The sequence below is a fragment of the Arachis stenosperma genome, chromosome 8, assembly GCF_014773155.1.
Source record: "Arachis stenosperma cultivar V10309 chromosome 8, arast.V10309.gnm1.PFL2, whole genome shotgun sequence".
Lineage (NCBI taxonomy): Eukaryota > Viridiplantae > Streptophyta > Magnoliopsida > Fabales > Fabaceae > Arachis > Arachis stenosperma.
Genome location: NC_080384.1, coordinates 54359389 through 54382409, shown reverse-complemented (window position 1 = coordinate 54382409; position 23021 = coordinate 54359389).

Sequence of the window (23021 nt, the reverse complement as noted above, 5' to 3'; positions counted from 1 at the left end):
TTTTCCTGATGGTTCTTTTAATAATAGAACTGGATTTTCAATAGCTTTATATTTTGGTATTTCTGTTTTTACAATTTTCTGAAATAATTCATCAACATAAATTCTTTCTCTATTTTTAAATATTATACTATGATGGCTATTTGTTAAAGCATAATTTATTGCATATGTAATTGAAAATGGTTCATCGTCTTGTTCCATTAGATTCTTTCTGTGAAATTTATAAGCCAAACTTATAGATCTTCCAAGATTTTCAGTTGATAAAGGTATAGCATATCCACGATGGGCATTGAATTTTACATTTACGTTTGCCAAGTTTCCATGAACAATTCCAATTATTTGATCTATTGGGTCATCAGTAATTCTTTTGTCACAGATTGCTAAGCTTATTGGTGAATTAATTCCTTTCATATATGTAGATTTGATTAAGACTTGTATAGTACTAATATGAATCCATCCAATTTTAGATCTTTTTTGTTGATCCTTAATTTTCTCAATCTGTTTACTCAATTCTTCATCATTTATCAAAGCTATTTCAAGTTCTCCATTGGCGGATTTTATCTTTATAGGGGTTTCAAGTTGAATTTTTTTCCATAGTATATTATATTTTTTCTATTAAAAACTTCTTTTAAAAGATTTTGTTTATTAAAATTTTCATTTGATTTGAGATTTAATTCTGTTTTTAGAACAGCCTGTTTTTCATTATCTAATAAAGCAGATAATCTATAATAATCAGATTCTTCCGTTAATTCTAAACTTTCTAAATAATTCATAACTAAGAGATTAGGATAAAGGCGTACCTTTCTGGAGAAAAACTTCCTTTATTTAGAATATTTTACATAAGATGTTTTTATCTCCAGAGGGGAGATTGTAGATACTAACTCCAGCGGAGAGTTTAGAATTGGTTTTTTCTAAGGGAATTCTTCTTCAGACTATAGAATCGCCTCGGCAGCTTCCTCCTTGCTCTCCTAGCATATGAGTACTCTTAGCCTTCTGCTTTCTATTGTCTGATGCTTTCTACAATTGCCTAAGCAATCTATTTATAATGGTTGGGTCTGATGGACAATTCCCATCCTTATCCTTCTTATGACGTCATTGCTTACGTCATTGTTTATTATCTTACACCAGCTACATTGTTGGTGCTCTATGACCTAAGCGCTTACGTCATTATGCAATAATGTCGAGAGATGCTTCAGATGCGCTGTCCACTTCTTTTATGTGGGTGGATGAGCTGTCCTCTTCTTTTATCATGTGGGTGGATCCCATTTCATTATTGCTTTCTTCAGATATTTCTGAGACACACAGCTGGCACTTGTCGTCTTCTCTGTTTTTTATCAAATAGCAGAGATTCCTTTTTATCCCTTCAGGAAGTTTTTCTAAGAGTCCAGATAGATTGTAGATTGCAGATTCAAACTCTACCAAGAGTCTCATCTCTCTCTCTTCAATTTCATTTCTTTTACTGGACACAAGCAGAGTATTTCTGCTTTTATAATTGATTCTTGTGTGAGATTTCCTTGTTATCTTTTGAGTTCTTTCGAAGACCCTTGCTAGTGTGCTGGCTAGTCAACCTTCATGACTGTAGATTGTTAAATCTTGAACTTGATCAATTGGTTAAAAATTTTCTGGGAAGACGGACATGAATATTACTTGATGTGCTGGAACCAAGCATTCTTCTTCTTCATTAAAAATAGGTTGACTATTTGATGAGCGGATAATTTATACGCTTTTTGGCATTGTTTTTAGGTAGTTTTTAGTAAGCTCAAGCTACTTTTAGGGATGTTTTCATTAGTTTTGATGTTAAATTCACATTTCTGGACTTTACTATGAGTTTGTGTGTTTTTCTGTGATTTCAGGTAATTTCTGGCTGAAATTGAGGGACTTGAGCAAAACTCTGAAAAAGGCTGACAAAAAGGACTGCTGATGCTGTTGGAATCTGACCTCCCTGCACTCAAAATGGATTTTCTGGAGCTAGAGAACTCCAATTGGCGCGCTCTCAACGGCGTTGGAAAGTAGACATCCAGGGCTTTCCAGCAATATATAATAGTCCATACTTTATTCGAAAATTGACGACGTAACTTGGAGTTGAACGCCAAGTACATGCTGCTGTCTGGAGTTAAACGCCAGAAAAACGTCATGATCCGGAGTTGAACGCCCAAAACACGTCATAACTCGGAGTTCAACTCCAAGAGAAGCCTCAGCTCGTGGATTGATCAAGCTCAGCCCAAGCATACACCAAGTGGGCCCCGGAAGTGGATTTATGCATCAATTACTTACTCATGTAAACCCTAGGAGCTAGTTTATTATAAATAGAACATTTAACTATTGTATTAGGGATCTTTGGTCTCAGTTTTGTTTTATTCTTCATCCTAAGAGGCTATTGATCACGTTTAGGGGGCTGGCCATTCGGCCATGCCTGAACCTTTTACTTATGTATTTTCAATGGTGGAGTTTCTGCACACCATAGATTAAGTGTGTGGAGCTCTACTGTACCTCAAGTATTAATGCAATTCTATTTCCTTTTATTCAATTCTATCTTATTCCTATTCCAAGATATTCATTCGCACCCAAGAACATGATGAATGTGATGATTATGTGACGCTCATTATCATTCTCACTTATGAACGTGCGTGATTGACAACCACCTTCGTTCTACATGCAACCGAGCTTGAATGTGTATCTCTTAGATTCCCCAACAGAATCTTCGTGGTATAAGCTAGATAGATGGCGGCATTTATGAGGATTCGGAAAGTCTCACCTTGTCTGTGGTATTCCGAGTAGGATCCTGGGAATCCGGAAAGTCTAACCTTGTCTGTGGTATTCCGAGTAGGATTCCGGTAATGAATGACTGTGACGTGCTTCAGACTCGCAAGTGCTGGGCGTTAGTGACAGACACAAAAGAATCAAGGGATTCTATTCCAGTAGGCGCGGGAACCAACCAGTGATTAGCCGTGCTGTGACAGAGCGCGTGAGCGTAGTTTTCACTGCGAGGATGGGATGTAGCCTTCGGCCAGTGTGATGCCTCCAGACGATTAGCCATGCGAGTGACAGCCGCAGAGGACCATTTTCCCGTGAGGATAGAAAGTAGCCATCGTCGAACGGTGAACCCCTATACACAGCTTGCCATGGAAAGGAGTAAGAAGGATTGAGTTGAAGCAGTAGGAGAGTAGGCGTCCTTGAGCCATACAGTATCTCCATTCGCTTATCTGAAATTCCTACCAATGAATCTGCATAAGTATCCCTTTTATTATTTCTTTTATTATTTGATTTTCTAAAATTCCATAATTTTATCTGCCTAACTGAGATTTACAAGGTGACCATAGCTTGCTTCATACCAACAATCTCTGTGGGATCGACCCTTACTCACGTAAGGTTTATTACTTGGACGACCCAGTACACTTGCTGGTTAGTTGAACGGAGTTGTGTTCACTCGTGCCAATTTCAAATTCCATAATTTTACAAGGAGTGCAACTTAAAGAATAAGGATCACAATTTCGTCCACCAAGTTTTTGGCGCCGTTGCCGGGGATTGTTCGAGTATGGACAACTGACGGTTCATCTTGTTGCTCAGATTAGGTAATTTTCTTTTCAAAAAAAAATCTTTTTCAAAATTTTTTCTTTTCTTTTTCGTTTTTACAAACTTTATTTTCAAAAAAATTAATAAAAAATCCAAAAAAAATTAGAAAATCATAAAAATAAAAAATATTTTGTGTTTCTTGTTTGAATATTGAGTCAATTTTTAAGTTTGGTGTCAATTGCATGCTTTAAAAATTTTTCTTGCATTCTTTTCAAAAATTCATGCATTCATGGTGTTCTTCATGATCTTCAAGTTGTTCTTGGTAAGTCTTCTTGTTTGATCTTGATGTTTTCTTGTTTTGTGTTGTTTGTTGTTTTTCATGTGCATTTTTGCATTCATATTTTCCATGCATTAAAGATTTCTAAGTTTGGTGTCTTGCATGTTTTCTTTGCATCAAAAATTTTTCAAAATTATGTTCTTGATGTTCATCATGATCTTCAAAGTGTTCTTGGTGTTCATCTTGACATTCATAGCATTCTTGCATGCATTCATTGTTTTGATCTAAAAATTTCATGCATTGAGTATTTTTGTTGTTTTTTTTCTCTCATAATTAAAAATTCAAAAATAAAAAAAATATCTTTTCCTTATTTCCCTCCAAATTTTCGAAATTTTGGGTTGACTTGGTCAAAATTTTTTTAAAATTAGTTGTTTCTTATAAGTCAAGTCAAAATTTCAAATTTTAAAAAATCTTATCTTTTCAAAATCTTTTTCAAAAATCATATCTTTTTCATTTTTTTATTATTTTCGAAAATTTTAAAAATTATTTTCAAAATCTTTTCCTTATCTTTACATCATATTTTCGAAAATTCACTAATAATTAATGTGATTGGTTCAAAAATTTGAAGTTTGTTACTTTCTTGTTAAGAAAGGTTCAATCTTTAAGTTCTAGAATCTTATCTGGTAGTTTCTTGTTAGTGAAGTAAATAATTTCAAAATTTTTGAATTAAATCTTTTTATCTTTTATTTGATCTTTTTCAAAAATTTTATCTTTTTCAAAATTTGATTTCAAAATATCTTATCTAACTTCTTATCTTCTTATCTTTTCAATTTTGATTTCAAATCTTTTTCAATCAACTAACTAACTTTTTGTTTGTTTCTTATCTTTTTCAAAACCACCTAACTACTCTTTCCTTTCTAATTTTCGAAAATATCTCTCTCTTTTCAAAAATTCTTTTTAATTAATTAATTGTTTCAAATTTTAATTTCAATTACATTTATCTCTAATTTTCGAAAATCACTAACCCTTTTTTTAAATTTATTTTTCGAAATTCTCTTTCCCTTTTCTTCTTCTATTTAATTATTTAATTACTAACACTTCTCTCCACTTCTCTTCATCCAAAAATCCAAATCCCCCTCTTCATTCTTCTACCCCTTCTTTTTCTACTAACATAAAGGAATCTCTATACTGTGACATAGAGGATTCCTTTTTCTTTTCTTGTTTTCTTCTCTTTCATATGAGCAGGAACAAGGATAAAGGCACTCTTGTTGAAATTGATCCAGAACCTGAAAGGACTCTGAAGAGAAAATTAAGAGAAGCTAAATTACAACAATCCAGAAACAACCTTTCAAAAATTTTCGAACAAGAGAAGGAGATGGCAGCCGAAAATAATAATAATGCAAGGAGAATGCTTGGTGACTTCACAAAGCCAACGTCCAAGTTTGATGGAAGAAGCATCTCCATTCCTGCCATTGGAGCCAATAACTTTGAGCTGAAACCTCAGCTAGTTGCTTTAATGCAACAAAACTGCAAGTTTTATGGACTTCCATCTGAAGATCCTTACCAGCTTTTAACTGAGTTCTTGCAGATCTGTGAGACTGTAAAGACGAATGGAGTTGATCCTGAAGTCTACAGACTCATGCTTTTCCCTTTTGCTGTAAGAGACAGAGCTAGAATATGGTTGGATTCACAACCCAAGGATAGCCTGGACTCATGGGATAAGCTGGTCACTGCCTTCTTGGATAAATTCTTTCCTCCTCAAAAGCTGAGCAAGCTGAGAGTGGATGTTCAAACCTTCAAACAAAAAGATGGTGAATCCCTCTATGAAGCTTGGGAAAGATACAAGCAGCTGACCAAAAGATGTCCATCTGACATGTTTTCAGAATGGACCATATTAGATATATTCTATTATGGTCTCTCTGAATTTTCGAAAATGTCATTGGACCATTTTGCAGGTGGATCTATTCACCTGAAGAAAACGCCTGAAGAGGCTCAAAAACTCATTGACATGGTTGCAAATAACCAGTTCATGTACACTTCTGAGAGGAATTCTGTGAACAATGGGATACCTCAGAAGAAAGGAGTTCTTGAAATTGATGCTCTGAATGCCATATTGGCTCAGAACAAGGTGTTGACTCAACAGGTCAACATGATCTCTCAAAATCTGAATGGATGGCAACATGCATCCAACAGTACTAGAGAGGTAGCTTCTGAAGAAGCTTATGATCCTGAGAACCCTGCTATGGCAGAGGTTAATTACATGGGTGAACCTTATGGAAACACCTATAACTCATCATGGAGAAATCATCCAAATTTCTCCTGGAAGGATCAACAAAAGCCTCAACAAGGCTTTAACAATGGTGGACGTAATAGGCTGGGCAATAGCAAGCCATATCCATCATCTTCTCAGCAACAGACAGAGAATTCTGAACAAAACACCTCTAGTTTAGCCAATGTAGTCTCTGATCTATCAAAGGCCACTTTCAGTTTCATGAGTGAAACAAGATCCTCCATTAGAAATCTGGAGGCACAAGTGGGCCAGCTGAGTAAGAAAGTCATTGAAACTCCTTCCAGTATTCTCCCAAGCAATACAGAAGAAAATCCAAAAGGAGAGTGCAAGGCCATTGACATAGTCAATATGGCCGAATGCACAAGGGAGGAGGAGGACGAAAATCCTAGTGAGGAAGACCTCCTGGGACGTTCCTCAAGCAAGAAGGAGTTTCCTATTGAGGATCCAAAGGAATCTGAGGCTCATATAGAGACCATAGAGATTCCATTGAATCCCCTTCTGCCATTCATGAGCTCTGAAGACTATTCATCCTCAGAAGAGGATGAAGATGTGACTAGAGAGCAAGTTGCTCAATATTTAGGAGCTATCATGAAGCTGAATGCCAAGTTATTTGGCAATGAGACCTGGGAAAGTGAACCGCCCTTGCTCATTAATGAACTGGATACTTGGATTCAGAAAATTCTACCTCAAAAGAAACAAGATCCTGGCAAGTTCTTAATACCCTGCACCATAGGCACCATGATCTTTGAAAAAGCTCTGTGTGATCTGGGGTCAGGGATAAATCTTATGCCACTCTCTGTAATGGAGAAGCTAGGGATCATTGAGGTACAGCCTGCCTTGTTCTCATTACAACTGGCAGACAAGTCATTGAGACAAGCTTATGGAATAGTAGAGGACGTGTTAGTAAAGGTGGAAGGCCTTTACATCCCTGCTGACTTCATAATCTTAGACACTAGGAAGGAAGAGGATGAGTGTATCATCCTTGGAAGACCTTTCCTAGCCACAGCAGGAGCTGTGATAGATGTCAACAGAGGTGAATTAGTCCTTCAATTGAATGGGGAATACCTTGTGTTTAAGGCACATGGCCATCCCTCTGTGACAGAAGAGAGTAAGCATGAAGAGCTTCTCTCAGTTCAGAGTCAAGAAGAGCCCACACAGTCAAACTCTAAGTTTGGTGTTGTGAGGCCACAACCAAACTCTAAGTTTGGTGTTAAGACCCCATATCCAAACTCTAAGTTTGGTGTTGGCAACTATACAACATTGACCTGATCACCTTGTGGCTCCATGAGAGCCACTGTCAAGCTATTGACATTAAAGAAGCGCTTGTTGGGAGGCAACCCAATTTTATTTATCTAATTTTTATTTTATTGTTATTTTGTGTTTTATTAGGTACATGATCATGAGGAGTCACGAAAAAATCATAAAAATTAAAAACAGAATCAAAAACAGCAGAAGAAAAAATTTTCACCCTGGAGGACGCACAGGCTGGCGTTCAACGCCAGTAAGGTGCATCTGGCTGGCGTTCAACGCTAGAACAGAGCACCATTCTGGCGCTGAACGCCAGAAACAAGCAACATCCTGGCGCTGAACGCCAGGAATGTGCCCAGAGAGGAAAAACTGGCGCTGAACGCCAGTAACAAGCATGAAACTGGCGTTCAACGCCAGAAACATGCTTTACATGGGCGTTGAACGCCCAGAATATGCACCAATGGGCGTTTAAACGCCAGAATGATGCACAAAGGCATTTTACATGCCTATTTGGTGCAGGGATGGAATTCCTTGACACCTCAGGATCTGTGGACCCCACAGAATCACCTCAGGATCTGTGGACCCCACAGGATCCCCACCTACCATATTCCCACCTTCCCTCTTAATCCTAATCACACTCTCCTAATCTAATTTCACTCTTCCCCATGTCACACTTCCCAACAACTTTCACCAATCACCTCAATTCCTCTTCCCAATTACCCCATTCACCACTCACATCCATCCACTCTTCCCCATAAATCCCACCTACCTTCAAAAATTCAAAACCAATTTCCCACCCATTCCCACCCAAAATGGCCGAACATACCTCCTCCCTCTCCCTATAAATACCCTTCCTTTCTACTTCATTTTCACACAACACAAACCCCTTCTTCTTCACCTAAACCGAACCTACCACTCCCCCTTCTCTACCATATTTTCTTCTTCTTCTTCTCTTCTTTCTTCTCTTGCTCGGGGACGAGCAATATTTTAAGTTTGGTGTGGTAAAAGCATAAGCTTTTTATTTTTCCATTACCATCAATGGCACCTAAGGCCGGAGTATCCTCTAGAAAAGGAAAAGGAAAGACAAAAGCTTCCACCTCCGAGTCATGGGAGATGGAAAGATTCATCTCCAAGAGCCATCAAGACCACTTCTATGATGTTGTGGCAAAGAAGAAGGTGATCCCTGAGGTCCCTTTCAAGCTCAAGAAAAATGAGTATCCGGAGATCCGACATGAAGTCCGAAGAAGAGGTTGGGAAGTCTTAACCAACCCCATGCAACAAGTCGGAATCTTAATGGTTCAAGAGTTCTATGCCAATGCATGGATCACTAGGAACCATGACCAAGGTATGAACCCGAGTCCAAAGAATTATCTCACAATGGTTCGGGGGAAATACTTGGATTTCAGTCCGGAAAATGTAAGGTTGGCATTCCACTTGCCCATGATGCAAGGTGATGAACGCCCCTACACTAGAAGGGTCAACTTTGATCAAAGGTTGGACCAAGTCCTTATGGACATTTGTGTGGAAGGAGCTCAATGGAAGAAAGACTCCAAAGGCAAGCCAGTTCAACTAAGAAGACTGGACCTCAAGCCTGTGGCTAGAGGATGGTTGGAGTTCATTCAATGCTCCATCATTCCTACTAGCAACCGATCTGAAGTTACTTTGGATCGGGCCATCATGATTCATGGCATCATGATTGGAGAGGAAGTAGAAGTTCATGAGATCATCTCCAATGAAATCTACAAAATAGCCGACAAGCCCTCACCCATGGCACGACTAGCTTTTCCTCACCTTATTTGCCATCTATGTTACTCAGCTGGAGTCATCATAGAAGGAGATGTCTCCATTGAAGAAGATAAGCCCATCACCAAGAAGAGGATGGAGCAAGCAAGAGAGACCCCTCACGGTTCTCAAGAGATGCATGAGGAAGCTCATCATCAAGAAATTTCTGAGATGCCTCAAGGGATGCACTTTCCTCCAAACAATTATTGGGAACAACTCAACACTTCCTTAGAAGATTTGAGCCACAATGTGGAACAATTAAGGGTGGAACATCATGAGCACTCCATCATTCTCCAAGAAATAAGAGAAGATCAAAGAGCAATGAGGGAGGAGCAACAAAGGCAAGGAAGGGACATAGAAGAGCTTAAGGACATTGTTGGACCTTCAAGAAGAAGACGCCACTAGAGGTGGATTCATTCCTTGTTCTTTATTTCTTTCTATTTTTCGGTTTTTAATGTTGAGTTTATCTATGTTTTGTGTCTTTATTTCATGATCATTAGTATGTAACCATGCCTTAAAGTTATGAATAAATCCATTAATCCTTCACCTCTCTTAAATGAAAAATGTTTTAATTCAAAAGAACAAGAAGTACATGAATTTCGAATTTATCCTTGAATTTAATTTAATTATATTGATGTGGTGACAATACTTTTTGTTTTCTGAATGAATGCTTGAACAGTGCATAATTTTGATCTTGTTGTTTATGAATGTTAAAACTGTTGGCTCTTGAAAGAATGATGAACAAAGAGAAATGTTATTGATGATCTGAAAAATCATGAAATTGATTCTTGAAGCAAGAAAAAGCAGTGAATAGCAAAAGCTTGCGAAAAAAAAAGTGGCAAAAAAAAATAGAAAGAAAAAGAAAAAGCAAGCAGAAAAAGCCAATAGCCCTTAAAACCAAAAGGCAAGGGTAAAAAGGATCCAAGGCTTTGAGCATCAATGGATAGGAGGGCCCAAGGAAATAAAATCCAGGCCTAAGCGGCTAAATCAAGCTGTCCCTAACCATGTGCTTGTGTCATGAAGGTCCAAGTGAAAAGCTTGAGACTGAGTGGTTAAAGTCGTGATCCAAAGCAAAAGAGTGTGCTTAAGAGCTCTGGACACCACTAACTGGGGACTCTAGCAAAGCTGAGTCACAATCTGAAAAGGTTCACCCAGTTATGTGTCTGTGGCATTTATGTATCCGGTGGTAATACTGGAAAACAAAGTGCTTAGGGCCACAGCCAAGACTCATAAGTAGCTGTGTTCAAGAATCAACATGTTTAACTAGGAAAGTCAATAAACACCATCCGAAATTCTAAGTTCCTAGAGAGGCCAATCATTCTAAACTTCAAAGGAAAAAGTGAGATGCCAAAACTGTTCAAAAGCAAAAAGCTACAAGTCCCGCTCATCTAATTATAATTAATATTCATTGATATTTTGGAATTTATAGTATATTCTCTTCTTTTTATCCTATTTGATTTTCAGTTGCTTGGGGACAAGCAACAATTTAAGTTTGGTGTTGTGATGAGCGGATAATTTATACGCTTTTTGGCATTGCTTTTAGGTAGTTTTTAGTAAGCTCAAGCTACTTTTAGGGATGTTTTCATTAGTTTTTATGTTAAATTCACATTTCTGGACTTTACTATGAGTTTGTGTGTTTTTCTGTGATTTCAGGTACTTTCTGGCTGAAATTGAAGGACTTGAGCAAAACTCTGAAAAAGGCTGACAAAAAGGACTGCTGATGCTGTTGGAATCTGACCTCCCTGCACTCAAAATGGATTTTCTGGAGCTACAGAACTCCAATTGGCGCGATCTTAATGGCGTTGGAAAGTAGACATTCAGGGCTTTCCAGCAATATATAATAGTCCATACTTTATTCGAAAATTGACGACGTAACTTGGCGTTGAACGCCAAGTACATGCTGCTGTCTGGAGTTAAACGCCAGAAAAACGTCATGATCCGGAGTTGAACGCCCAAAACACGTCATAACTCGGAGTTCAACTCCAAGAGAAGCCTCAGCTCGTGGATTGATCAAGCTCAGCCCAAGCATACACCAAGTGGGCCCCGGAAGTGGATTTATGCATCAATTACTTACTCATGTAAACCCTAGGAGCTAGTTTATTATAAATAGAACATTTAACTATTGTATTAGGGATCTTTGGTCTCAGTTTTGTTTTATTCTTCATCCTAAGAGGCTATTGATCACGTTTAGGGGGCTGGCCATTCGGCCATGCCTGAACCTTTTACTTATGTATTTTCAACGGTGGAGTTTCTGCACACCATAGATTAAGTGTGTGGAGCTCTACTGTACCTCAAGTATTAATGCAATTCTATTTCCTTTTATTCAATTCTATCTTATTCCTATTCCAAGATATTCATTCGCACCCAAGAACATGATGAATGTGATGATTATGTGACGCTCATTATCATTCTCACTTATGAACGCGCGTGATTGACAACCACCTTCGTTCTACATGCAACCGAGCTTGAATGTGTATCTCTTAGATTCCCCAACAGAATCTTCGTGGTATAAGCTAGATAGATAGCGGCATTTATGAGGATCCGGAAAGTCTCACCTTGTCTGTGGTATTCCGAGTAGGATCCTGGGAATCCGGAAAGTCTAACCTTGTCTGTGGTATTCCGAGTAGGATTCCGGTAATGAATGACTGTGACGTGCTTCAGACTCGCAAGTGCTGGGCGTTAGTGACAGACACAAAAGAATCAAGGGATTCTATTCCAGTAGGCGCGGGAACCAACCAGTGATTAGCCGTGCTGTGACAGAGCGCGTGAGCGTAGTTTTCACTGCGAGGATGGGATGTAGCCTTCGGCCAGTGTGATGCCTCCAGACGATTAGCCATGCGAGTGACAGCCGCAGAGGACCATTTTCCCGTGAGGATAGAAAGTAGCCATCGTCGAACGGTGAACCCCTATACACAGCTTGCCATGGAAAGGAGTAAGAAGGATTGAGTTGAAGCAGTAGGAGAGTAGGCGTCCTTGAGCCATACAGTATCTCCATTCGCTTATCTGAAATTCCTACCAATGAATCTGCATAAGTATCCCTTTTATTATTTCTTTTTATTATTTGATTTTCTAAAATTCCATAATTTTATCTGCCTAACTGAGATTTACAAGGTGACCATAGCTTGCTTCATACCAACAATCTCTGTGGGATCGACCCTTACTCACGTAAGGTTTATTACTTGGACGACCCAGTACACTTGCTGGTTAGTTGAACGGAGTTGTGTTCACTCGTGCCAATTTCAAATTCCATAATTTTACAAGGAGTGCAACTTAAAGAATAAGGATCACAATTTCGTCCACCACTATTCGTAAATTTTAGGGATATATCCCTTGGATTTACATTGTCAATCATATTTTTAAATCTCTTTACTGCATCAACGAATCCTGCAGGAAACTCACTAATAATTTTTAGATCATTAAAAATTTAAATTGTATCAATTAATCCATACTGGAAAAACTGATATGTGTCCGATGGGGAAGCATCTGGAAATATAACCAGCTTTGTTAGCTGTTCTTTGGCAATAGGATAATATCCCAAAATTGCCCTTTTTTTCTTCAGTCCAATTCAGGACTATGTTGAGGGTTTCTCTGAGATTTGATCTACAGACCCTTTTCTTTTCCTTGATTTCAGCTCTTGTAGGAATATTTCTCATTATTCCTGTTCTCTGAGCTTGAATCGGAGCTTTATCTGCTCTTTTTAGAGTTTGTTCTGGATGAAGAGCTTCATATTCCCTGAAGGATTCCTTTGCCTCTTCTAGTGTTGAAAATCCTCCTTTATGAATTATCCTTGACTGGTGTGTGAATGGTGCTGCTTTTTCCCAGGCATCATATACTCCTTTCATGGGGCCATTATAAATTACATAATATTTTTATCTTGGGTGGATTTTTTAATGATTTCAGCAATTGTTTTATTTTCCGAAATTTTTTCTTCACCTGATTTGTCCACCATGCTTAGCTGGCTGAACTCTGATGGTTTTGCTTGTTGTGTTGATTTCATTGCTTCAATGGCCTTCTTGAGAGATTGGATCTGTGTCCTTAGTTGCTGGCAATGCTTGCATTTTTCGAGTTCTTGCTCATATTTTTGAATTTCTTGATCTAATGCGTTGTAGACGAACTCCATTCTCTTGTTAATGTATCTGCAATAACATTTTTGTCACCCTTAATATATTTAATTTTTATTGGATATTGTAACAAAAATAATTGCCATCTTACCAATCGTCCATGATTATAATCAACTTTTAAACTATATCGTATGAAACCTGTTAGGTAACTTGAATTTGTCCTTAATGTAAACTCTCTGGGTAGTAAATCAATTTTCCATTTCTTAAGAGATTTAATTGCTGCTAGAGTTTCCTTTTCATGAGTGGTATATCTCTGTTCTGTTGGAGTAAAAGTCCATGACATATACCTGCAAAGTAATTCCTTTGGGGAATATTTAGAATCTAGTGATTCTTTTTCTTGTTCCAAACTTTTTAAAGCTTTCTTAGCTTTTAGACATCCTGACCAGGTTATGTCTGAAGCATCTGTTTCTACTATTAAGTAGTCATTTTCTTCTGGAATATAAAGTTCTGGAAGTTTTTCACATAATTCTTTAATCCTTTGAATTTGCATACTGTCTTTTTCATCCCATTTCCATTCTTTTTTAGTACTTATTTTTGGAAATAAGCTTTTAGTATATTCTGTTATATTCTTTAAAAATCCTTGATCAGAAATATAATTTATACACCCTAAAAATCTTTGTAACTGTTTTCTATCTTCTATTTTATTAGGAAATAAATTTACCTTTTCTAGGACATTTGGCTAAAGTTTTAGCTTTCCTTGAGTGGATAGAATTAATCCAAGAAACTCTATTTCTTGTTTTGCTATTCTTGCTTTCTTTTTGCTAAGAACTAATCCTTTTTCTTTACATCTTTCTAAAACAATTAATAATTTTTGAAGATGATCTTCTTTATCCTGTTTTGTAAAAATTAGTATATCATCAATGTATACTAAAACAAATTCATTTAACTCTTTTAGATTTTCTTCCATAAATCTTTGATAAATACTTGGGGCTTGTTTTAATCCGAATGGTAATACATTCCATTCATAGAGCAACACACTTGTTGATTCTTTTGTTGGGCAAGTAAAAGCAGTTAATTTCTTTGTTTCTTCGTCTAAACGAAGTTGTCAATATCATGATTTTGCATCAAGAGATGAAAACCACGTTGCTCCTTTGATTTTTTCTAAAATAGAATCTTTTCTTGGAAGTTTATGAGCATCACCAATAGTTGCTTCATTCATTTTCTTATAGTTAATAACCATCCTTCGTTTTCCCCTTTTAATTTCATTATTGTTTTCGACGTAAAAGGCTGGAGCCGCATGAGGACTTTTACTTAATCTTATAATTCCTTTTTCCAAAAGATCTTTACATTCTAATGAAAACTCTTCTCTATCTCTTGAAAAATAAGGAATTTTATTTGGAACATGTATTTCTTTTGTAGGATCTTTAATTTAATGCTTACTAATTCGTTATTTGTATTTTTAATATCTAAAGAATTTTTAGCACAAATTTTATCCAAAAGTTCTTCTATCTTTATTTCAAGATTATTTTTTGGAATATTTATCTGAAAGTATAAATTTAAATAACATGTCTCTAATATAGAAAATATTTTAAATTTTAAGATCTTATCTATAGTAGTAGTCGGTATTTTTATACATTTTGATTTTTGATTTATTGAAGAATCGTGTGGAGCTTTTAAAACTATATATGTTAATTCTTGAATGAATGGATGATATAGCTTTAAAAAGTTATTTCCTATAATAAAATCCATTCCAGAATCTAACATATATATAGATGGAACAATAAACCTATAATTTTGAATAAAAATTTCAGCCATCTCTGCTTTTTGGTCAATTTTATGTATTGATTTGTCAGCTATTCTAACTCTTAATGGTTTCTTTAATTTTTTCCAATCAAGTTTTATATTTGAACTAGCAAAGCATTGTGTTGCTCCAGAATCTATGAAAGCATTTATAAACTTTTCTGTTATTTTTATAGTAATAAATGTAGCATTATTACTCAATCTCTGAGTCTGTTTCTGAGACATATTCAAAAATATAGTCTAAGTTATCATCAGATTCTTCTAATGGTTCCATGAAACAAGACTTAGCAATTTCTATTTGCTTAGTAAGATCTTTTTTATCCTTCTTTTTGGGACATTCATTCGCATAGTGTCCTTCTTCTTGGCAATACCAACACTTGCAATTTTCTTTTTTATTCGGACAATAGTCTTTTTTTGTCTTTTGTTTTTATTGTTATCTCTTTTTCTAAAGTACCTCTTTTTTCTCCAGTTTGGATAGTATTTTCTTTTTCTAAATTGATATTTTTTTTTTCTTTGAAAATTTTATTAAGACCATATTTTTGGGGTATTTCTTCATTATCCTGACAGCAAATTCTAATTATATTTGCAAATCTTTTTTGAGTCGCTTCTTGCATACAACGTTCTTTTATTTCCTCTCTTATTACAGAGGTTGCTCCACCAAAATTATTTTCAATTGTCCCTCTATTTATTTCTCTTATAAATCTTCCCATTATAAATTCATTAGTAGGATATGGAAGTTTTGTTATATAATGATTTTTATCTTCTTCTTTTAATTTGTAATAATGTATTCTATATTCACATATATAAGACTCTACATTACATAGATCATATATCTGAATATTAGCTAGATGATTTTTTGCTTCTTGATATTCTTTATTATAGATTTCTTGTCTATGATCTATAATATTTTTTCCAAAAAATTCTTTATATAGAATCATCATTATATATAATATTTTATCATAAGCTGTCGTTTTTGTTGCTAATTCTTCTATTATTTGGTTCTCTATTGATGTCATATAATCTCTTATAGTTCCTTTAGTATGAAACCCTATGTAATTCCAAATATCTCTTCCAGACAATTCACTAAGTTTTGGATTAGTAAATGCTTCTAATAAAAAGGAATTCAACCAATTTTCGAAAATTTCTTTTTCATTCTTTTTACAGTCTAAGTCAAGTATTCTTTCTCCTTCCATTTCCTGGATTTTAGGAACGTATTTTGATGGTATTTTTGTATATTTTGAATCTTTATTTATAAACCCTTTTTTGAAAGCATAATTATCAAAACCTGTTTCCCATTTAAATTGAGATTGATTATCCTTAGATGTTCCAACTTCATTTTTTACTTGTATTGGAATTGCTGGTTCTTCGTCACTTGAATAATCTAGAATGTGTTCTTCATTTTCTATATTTTCAGAATTAACTAACTCTTCTTCTATTTGAAAACCATGTTCCATAATATTATTTTCTTGAGCCATTTTTAATTGTTTAAAAAGCATTGTAACTTCTTCTAATTTTTCTTCAATATTCATAATTTCAATGGTGGTTTTACTTTTAGATTGTTATGTTGATTATATTTTGAAATTTTTCTTCTTTGGGATTCTCTTTTTCCTTATCCCTTTGAAATTTTATGGATACTAATATTTCTTCAAGCATATATACTATAAAATTTAATTGTGGGTTGAAGGTATGATAAAGATGTGGGGAATCATTTCCATGGTAACATTTTTTAGAAATTCCGTGTGAAAAATAAGTTTTTTCAGGTTTTTGAAGTCCTTCAATAAAACTTATAGTAAAATAAAGATTTTGAGAAAAATCATTTTGTATTGATTTTAAGAATTCGGTGTCATTACAATTAACATTAGTTAAAATCATTAACTTTTGATCTATTAATTTTGATAACTTAATTATTTCTTCTCTTAAATCTTCTAATTTACTTTTTTCCATTAGGTGACGCTTTTCTTTGTGAAGAGTTACGGTTTTAAGTGAAAAGTGTAGCTTTAGAATGTGTGGTTTAGATTTTGCCACATCATTATATCTTTAAATCTGTACAAATTTAGATCTGTACCATATAATTTTTTTTATAAGGAACTACTAGAGCACATCATTAGAATATATGAATGCTTATCAATTTGAATAATTAAACTAAATATATGATTCAATATTCTATCTTATGTCATTATCCATTTATTGACAACTCAAATAAAAAAAATATAATAATTATGAAAGAATGAGAAAAAAGAGAGGAAGAATTTTTTGTTGTTATTTTTTGTTAAAATAGAGTAGTTAAGACTAAGGTAAAATTTTTATTTGGATTGATATAATAGAAATTGGTTAGATTTTGAACTAAATTGAAAGATTAATCGTTCATTGTGAGAAGAAATTGAAAAAGAAATATGGTGATTTTTCATCGAAAGATGATAATTTATATATCTTTTTCAGAAAAGATACTATGACTCTAATACCATATTAAAATTATAAAAAAATAAAAAAATAAAAGATGTTTTTTTTTTGCAAACAAATTTTTTGTATAGTTCAATTTTGTGTTATTGATAACAAAAATAATAAGAAACAAGGATTGAAGAAGAGAAAGTAAAAAAAGCTAGATGTAACACCCTAATTTTTAGTACCTCATTATTGTACTAAAAGTTAGAGCACTGCTTATCTTTATTCACATAGTAATATATACATTAACTTATTCCAATATTCTGAAAAACAAATCCTACTCCTCTAAAAACTAAAACAATAAACGATGAGAGAAAAATAAAATTTAAGAACTTAACTCGTAAACTCAATCTTTTATGCTGTTGTAGTTTCACATTAAACTTTCACACCTGTAACTGAAACGGGGTGGAAATAGGGAGTAAGAACTGGGTAGTTCTTAGTAGGGTCGGAGTTAAGAATTAAGTTCATTATCCAAATTTAAAACTCATATTTTCTTATAAAAATTTCAAGCAAATTGACATTTCATATATTTCACCGCTTACAAAAAAATCATTTTAACCAAAGTCTACCGTTGGTCTTTCCAATCACGGCCTTTGTCTCAAATCAAATCAACTCGACCTACGATCCAATTCAACACAAATCACCATCAAAACCCAATCATAAAACAAAATCAATCATAGGCACAAACAATACAAAACAAACATAAATTAGAGAGTAATTACAAAATATAGAATCCAATCACAAGCACACACAATCATAAAAACATTAGGGTATTAGCGTAACTTTTATAAAAAGATTTTGCCTTTCTCTACTTTTATATTAGAATTTTCTTTATTTTCTTTCTTCTTCGAAATTTATCATTGTCACTATAAAGTCAAATCACGTTACTTTGTCCGTAGCTCCTTTAAATTCTCATAAAGTTTGAAATTTTGTCTCCATAAATAAAGGCTACGTTTTTTTCCCTCTTTCTAACGGAAACCCAACTTAATTACTGATACGCAAACCTTTTTTTATCACTGCTTCGCTCTTATTCTTTCTTTTTTGTCTTTTTAATATTCTGTTGGATATCAAGGTTTTGAGATGGTTGTGAATTTTAATATCAGAAAGAGAAAAAAAGTTTTACTATTCAAAAGATTATTTATTTTAATTATTCATATGAATTTGAAGAAGATTTTAGTCTTCGTTTAAAAGTAATTTTAGTATTAAAATAATTTCTTGTTACTAATTTAAGTATATTTTAGCTTATTTTTTTACTTTATTTTTTTCATTTGAAATTTATATTTGTAAGTAAATATCTCTTTAATTTGAGATCTAAATTTTTGTGGAACAACAAATTATATTAATAATTCGAGAGTAAGATCTGATCAGATCATAATATTTAATGTTTTAGAGTAGATCGAATCTAAATTTTGTTTATATTAAAATTTCAATTCAATTCGATTTACATATATTTTTGTATTTAAAAATAAATTTGTATACCAACTAACTTATTTTTGAGAAATTTCAAACTTTAAAGCGTATAATCAATTATTTTTGTGTTGATATTTTTTATATAAAAGATATATTAGATCGAATTTTTTAAAAGTTTTTTATATTTTTATTTGGTAATTAATTTTCAATATTTATAAATTATAAAGAATTTTAATAATATTCTTTTTAAATAATATTTTTATATTTTTGATGAACATATTTACTTAAAATACAATAAAAACAAATATAGATATAGTATATTTTTAAATTTCAATTTAATTTTTTATTTTAGAAGAACAAGGTTAATATGAATTAGATTTTTTAGACATCTTAGTTATAAAAATTTTGATATCATGAGATAAAATCAAGTAGAATCAAATAAGTGATTATATTATTTGATTCTATTTATAAACATGAATAGATAAAAAAGTAAACTAATAATTTTCTATAATAGAACTTAAACGAGAGAAGGTTAGTTGGAGAAAAGAAGGTAAAAGATCATGTTTAAAAGAGATTAATAAAAAGTTCAATAGAAAAAAAGAAAAAAAAAAGTAACCCGGTACATAAGTATCAATGTAGAATCTGAAAAAGAACCACATCCAAAAGACTAAACTTAATCATTATGTTGAAAGAAATCATTATAATTATAATACAACCTTCAATTATAGAGTCAACTCTAAGTCTTTTTTATTTTTTTTGTCCTTAGTCCCAAAAATTAAAAAGAAAAATTTTATCAGTCCTAATACAAAAAATCCCAAAACAAGAGTTAAAACAAAGCCTGCTCCACTCAATCCTACTCAATCCTAAGTCCTAACACTACTTCACAAACAAACATAAAACATAACTGAATAGAGTGGGTTTTATATATAAAATTAGCCTAGTCTAGCCTGGAGATTAACAAAGAGTAGTATAAGAATATTTACTCATTGTCCATCGAATACACCTTTTGACCTGATCTTAGGTCCTGACTCACCCCGTGGACGAATCTTACGGAAAAATTCTTAAATTTTCGAAGTATTAAATTGTCACTAATGTTTACGTTACTCAAGTTGACACTCTTGCTATCGCTTCGTTTACCACTATTCGTGTGGGTCTTTTTTTCTATAGTGAAACACTCTCTTATCGATTCATTTTTACATCACTACGTGATTGATGTAGGGATAATTATTAGGAATTTACATTAAATCTATCCCTAGCTCATTGAATTAGGTTCTCTTCTCACTCAAACCACTGGATAAGTAGAATCAATTAGAAACTTTTATATATTTATAGAGTTGGCTTTGAGTTTAAGGGTTGATAATGATACTACAGAAACAGATAATTAATACCAAGATGATGTATTTTTTTTAGTTTATTTTCGGTAAACTTTAAAATTTTTTTGTTGGTAATTTGGGTTTTAATAATAAATCCTATCTCTTTAGTGAAAAAAATGTGTATGTTGTTTTGGTAAATAAAAAAAATTATAATTAGAGAGATATTGTGATCATGTCTAGTGAATAATTAATACAAAATGGAGAAGTGTGAGTTAGTAAAATATTAGTGGTGAATTTTGAATTGTGGGTATATTGACCAAAATTTTAACTTCTTAGTTGTTAGAGTTATTTGAAATACTTATTCTACCTTCATTGATATATCAAGAGTGGTTTGGTGTTTTATTTGAATTTGGGTTAAATGTTTTGTCGAAACAACTTGCTCTTTAAAAATTATTTTAGTTGGATTTTGTTGTAACCTAAAGATCACATATTCAAATCGTAAAAACAATCACTAATAAAATTAGATTGTGTATATTACGCCCTGTAAATATGATTCTTCTTCAAATTTTATGTTAATATAGAATACTAGTATATTAGATTATTTTTTTATTATAAAAGAGAAAAATACTATAAAAGTATATACAAAATTTTGTGAGATTGACATGGACTAAATTGTTGGGAATAATAAGTAGTATGACACAATTCAACCAATCATGTGTCAAATAATTTGTTATTATTATTATATTAAAATATTAATATAATAAGATTTTTGATTAAATTTAGAGATTTATTATTGTGATAGTGATAATAATATTGAGAGATAAATTTTTTATAATTTAATCTAAATTATTCTTGGTCATAGGATTTTTAAGAAAGATATTATAATCCAAAAGATCAATATATATATATATATATAATGGTCTAATAGATCTCATTTATTAAATTATATATATGGTGCATATAGAGATATCACAATTAAACTGACTCATTTTGAAAATTTCTAATAGTTATAATTACCGCATATTTGTCAATAAGATATTCTCAAAATAAACATAGTAATAAATACTAATAATAGAGTTCCTTTGACTTGCGACTATCATAGTAATTGACAATGTATTTATTATACTTTGATTTTGGACACCTAATACCCTAGGGTGCTAGTTGAATGGATATTAGGTATGATTTAAAGATTTGTAGAATTAATGATTAGTCAATAAAGAATTTGTCAACTCTTGGTAAAGAGTTTGAGCTCTATGATTATGATGATTGAGATGAATAAAACTTTGGTAAATGAGATTGAATGAATGAAGAAATAAGTTTCTTAAGCCATTCACAATTATTATAATAATGGTAATAAGTTAGAGTTTGACAATTAAATCATATTCTAAAAGTTTACCAAGAGATGGAATGATGAAAAGAATTATACTTTGTTCTTCTGAGATTCTTAGTAAAAATAGATTATTTCATACTATTGGGTCGTTGAGGAGTGTTGCTAGACCCCAACTTTAATTAGTAAATTTAGTATGTCTAATTTACTACCCACTTAGTATTGAACCTATGGAGTCACACACTAACGAGTGTTTTAATTTTTGCTGTAAAATTGATTAATTATTATTTTGATTTGATTAAATAAATAATTATATTAATTCAAATAGAATATTATATATTCTTTATTAGTATCAAGAATATAATAATAATATGATAATTGAGAATATTAAATAAGATTTGAGAATAGTTAGTTATTCTATCTCTAAACTTAAATTCTTAATTTGGATGAAATCCTAATTGATTCTGTTTCAAATTGAGTTATGATATGATTCATAAATTTGAAAGATTCAAGTTTAAAATAGTAAGATATGATTCAAATTTGATTTGAGATTCAAATTTCAATTGAGATTCAAATTTAAAATCAATAACAAATCTCATACTATATATATATATATATATATATATATGCCAAGAGTAGAAAAAAGAGAGATGAGAAAAAATACAAAAGTTTTATTCCTTTATCTCTACACACATAAACGTATGTGAGTCTAATTTTTAGAGAAAAATTTTATGGTGTGCAAAGAGTTGCAAGAGATTTCTCAATTTAGATAAGATGTCCATTGATCAATGAGTTGACAGCAAAGGTTGATCTCAGTGTGGATACGCATAGCGCCTTTGTACTATCGAAGGGAGAAAGTGATTTTTACTAGCGTATACAGGTATCTAGATCTGATCTATATATTATTTATTTGAATAAAATTTAAGCACAAAATAGATCTTTAAGATTTCTTTCTTTTTTTTCGCTATGGGTTATGAACATATGGTAATCCTTCGTAAACCTAATTCATTAGCAGTAAATATTAAGAAAAGAAGTTTGGGAGAATATTGCGATTTGGTATTTTATTTGAGTTTAGGTTAAATACTTATCGAAACAATTTGCGCTTTAAAAGTTATTTTAGTTGAAGTTTGTTCTGGCTTTGAAGTCACCGATTTAAGTCGTGAAAACAACTACTAATATAGTTATCAAGTTATGTTACTTATATTATATCTTTTAAGAATTTTTTTTTTAAATTTTATGTTAACGTAGAATATCAATACACTAGACTGTCTTTTTATTATAAAAGGATAAAATACTATAAAAGTGTATACAAAATTTTGTGAAATTAGCATGAACTAAGTGTTTATTTGAGTGTTATTAAATCTATGAAAAAGATACTTTTTTATTTTTTAGTGTATTTAAAAATTTCTAATAATAAAAATAAAAATATTAGAAAAATAAAAATATATTTTTTGAGAAATTATAATTTACAATTTTTTAAAAGATTTAAAAAAATATATTTTTTATATAATAAATGAACAAAAAATACTTTTATCTTATTTTATCTAAATATAATTGATAA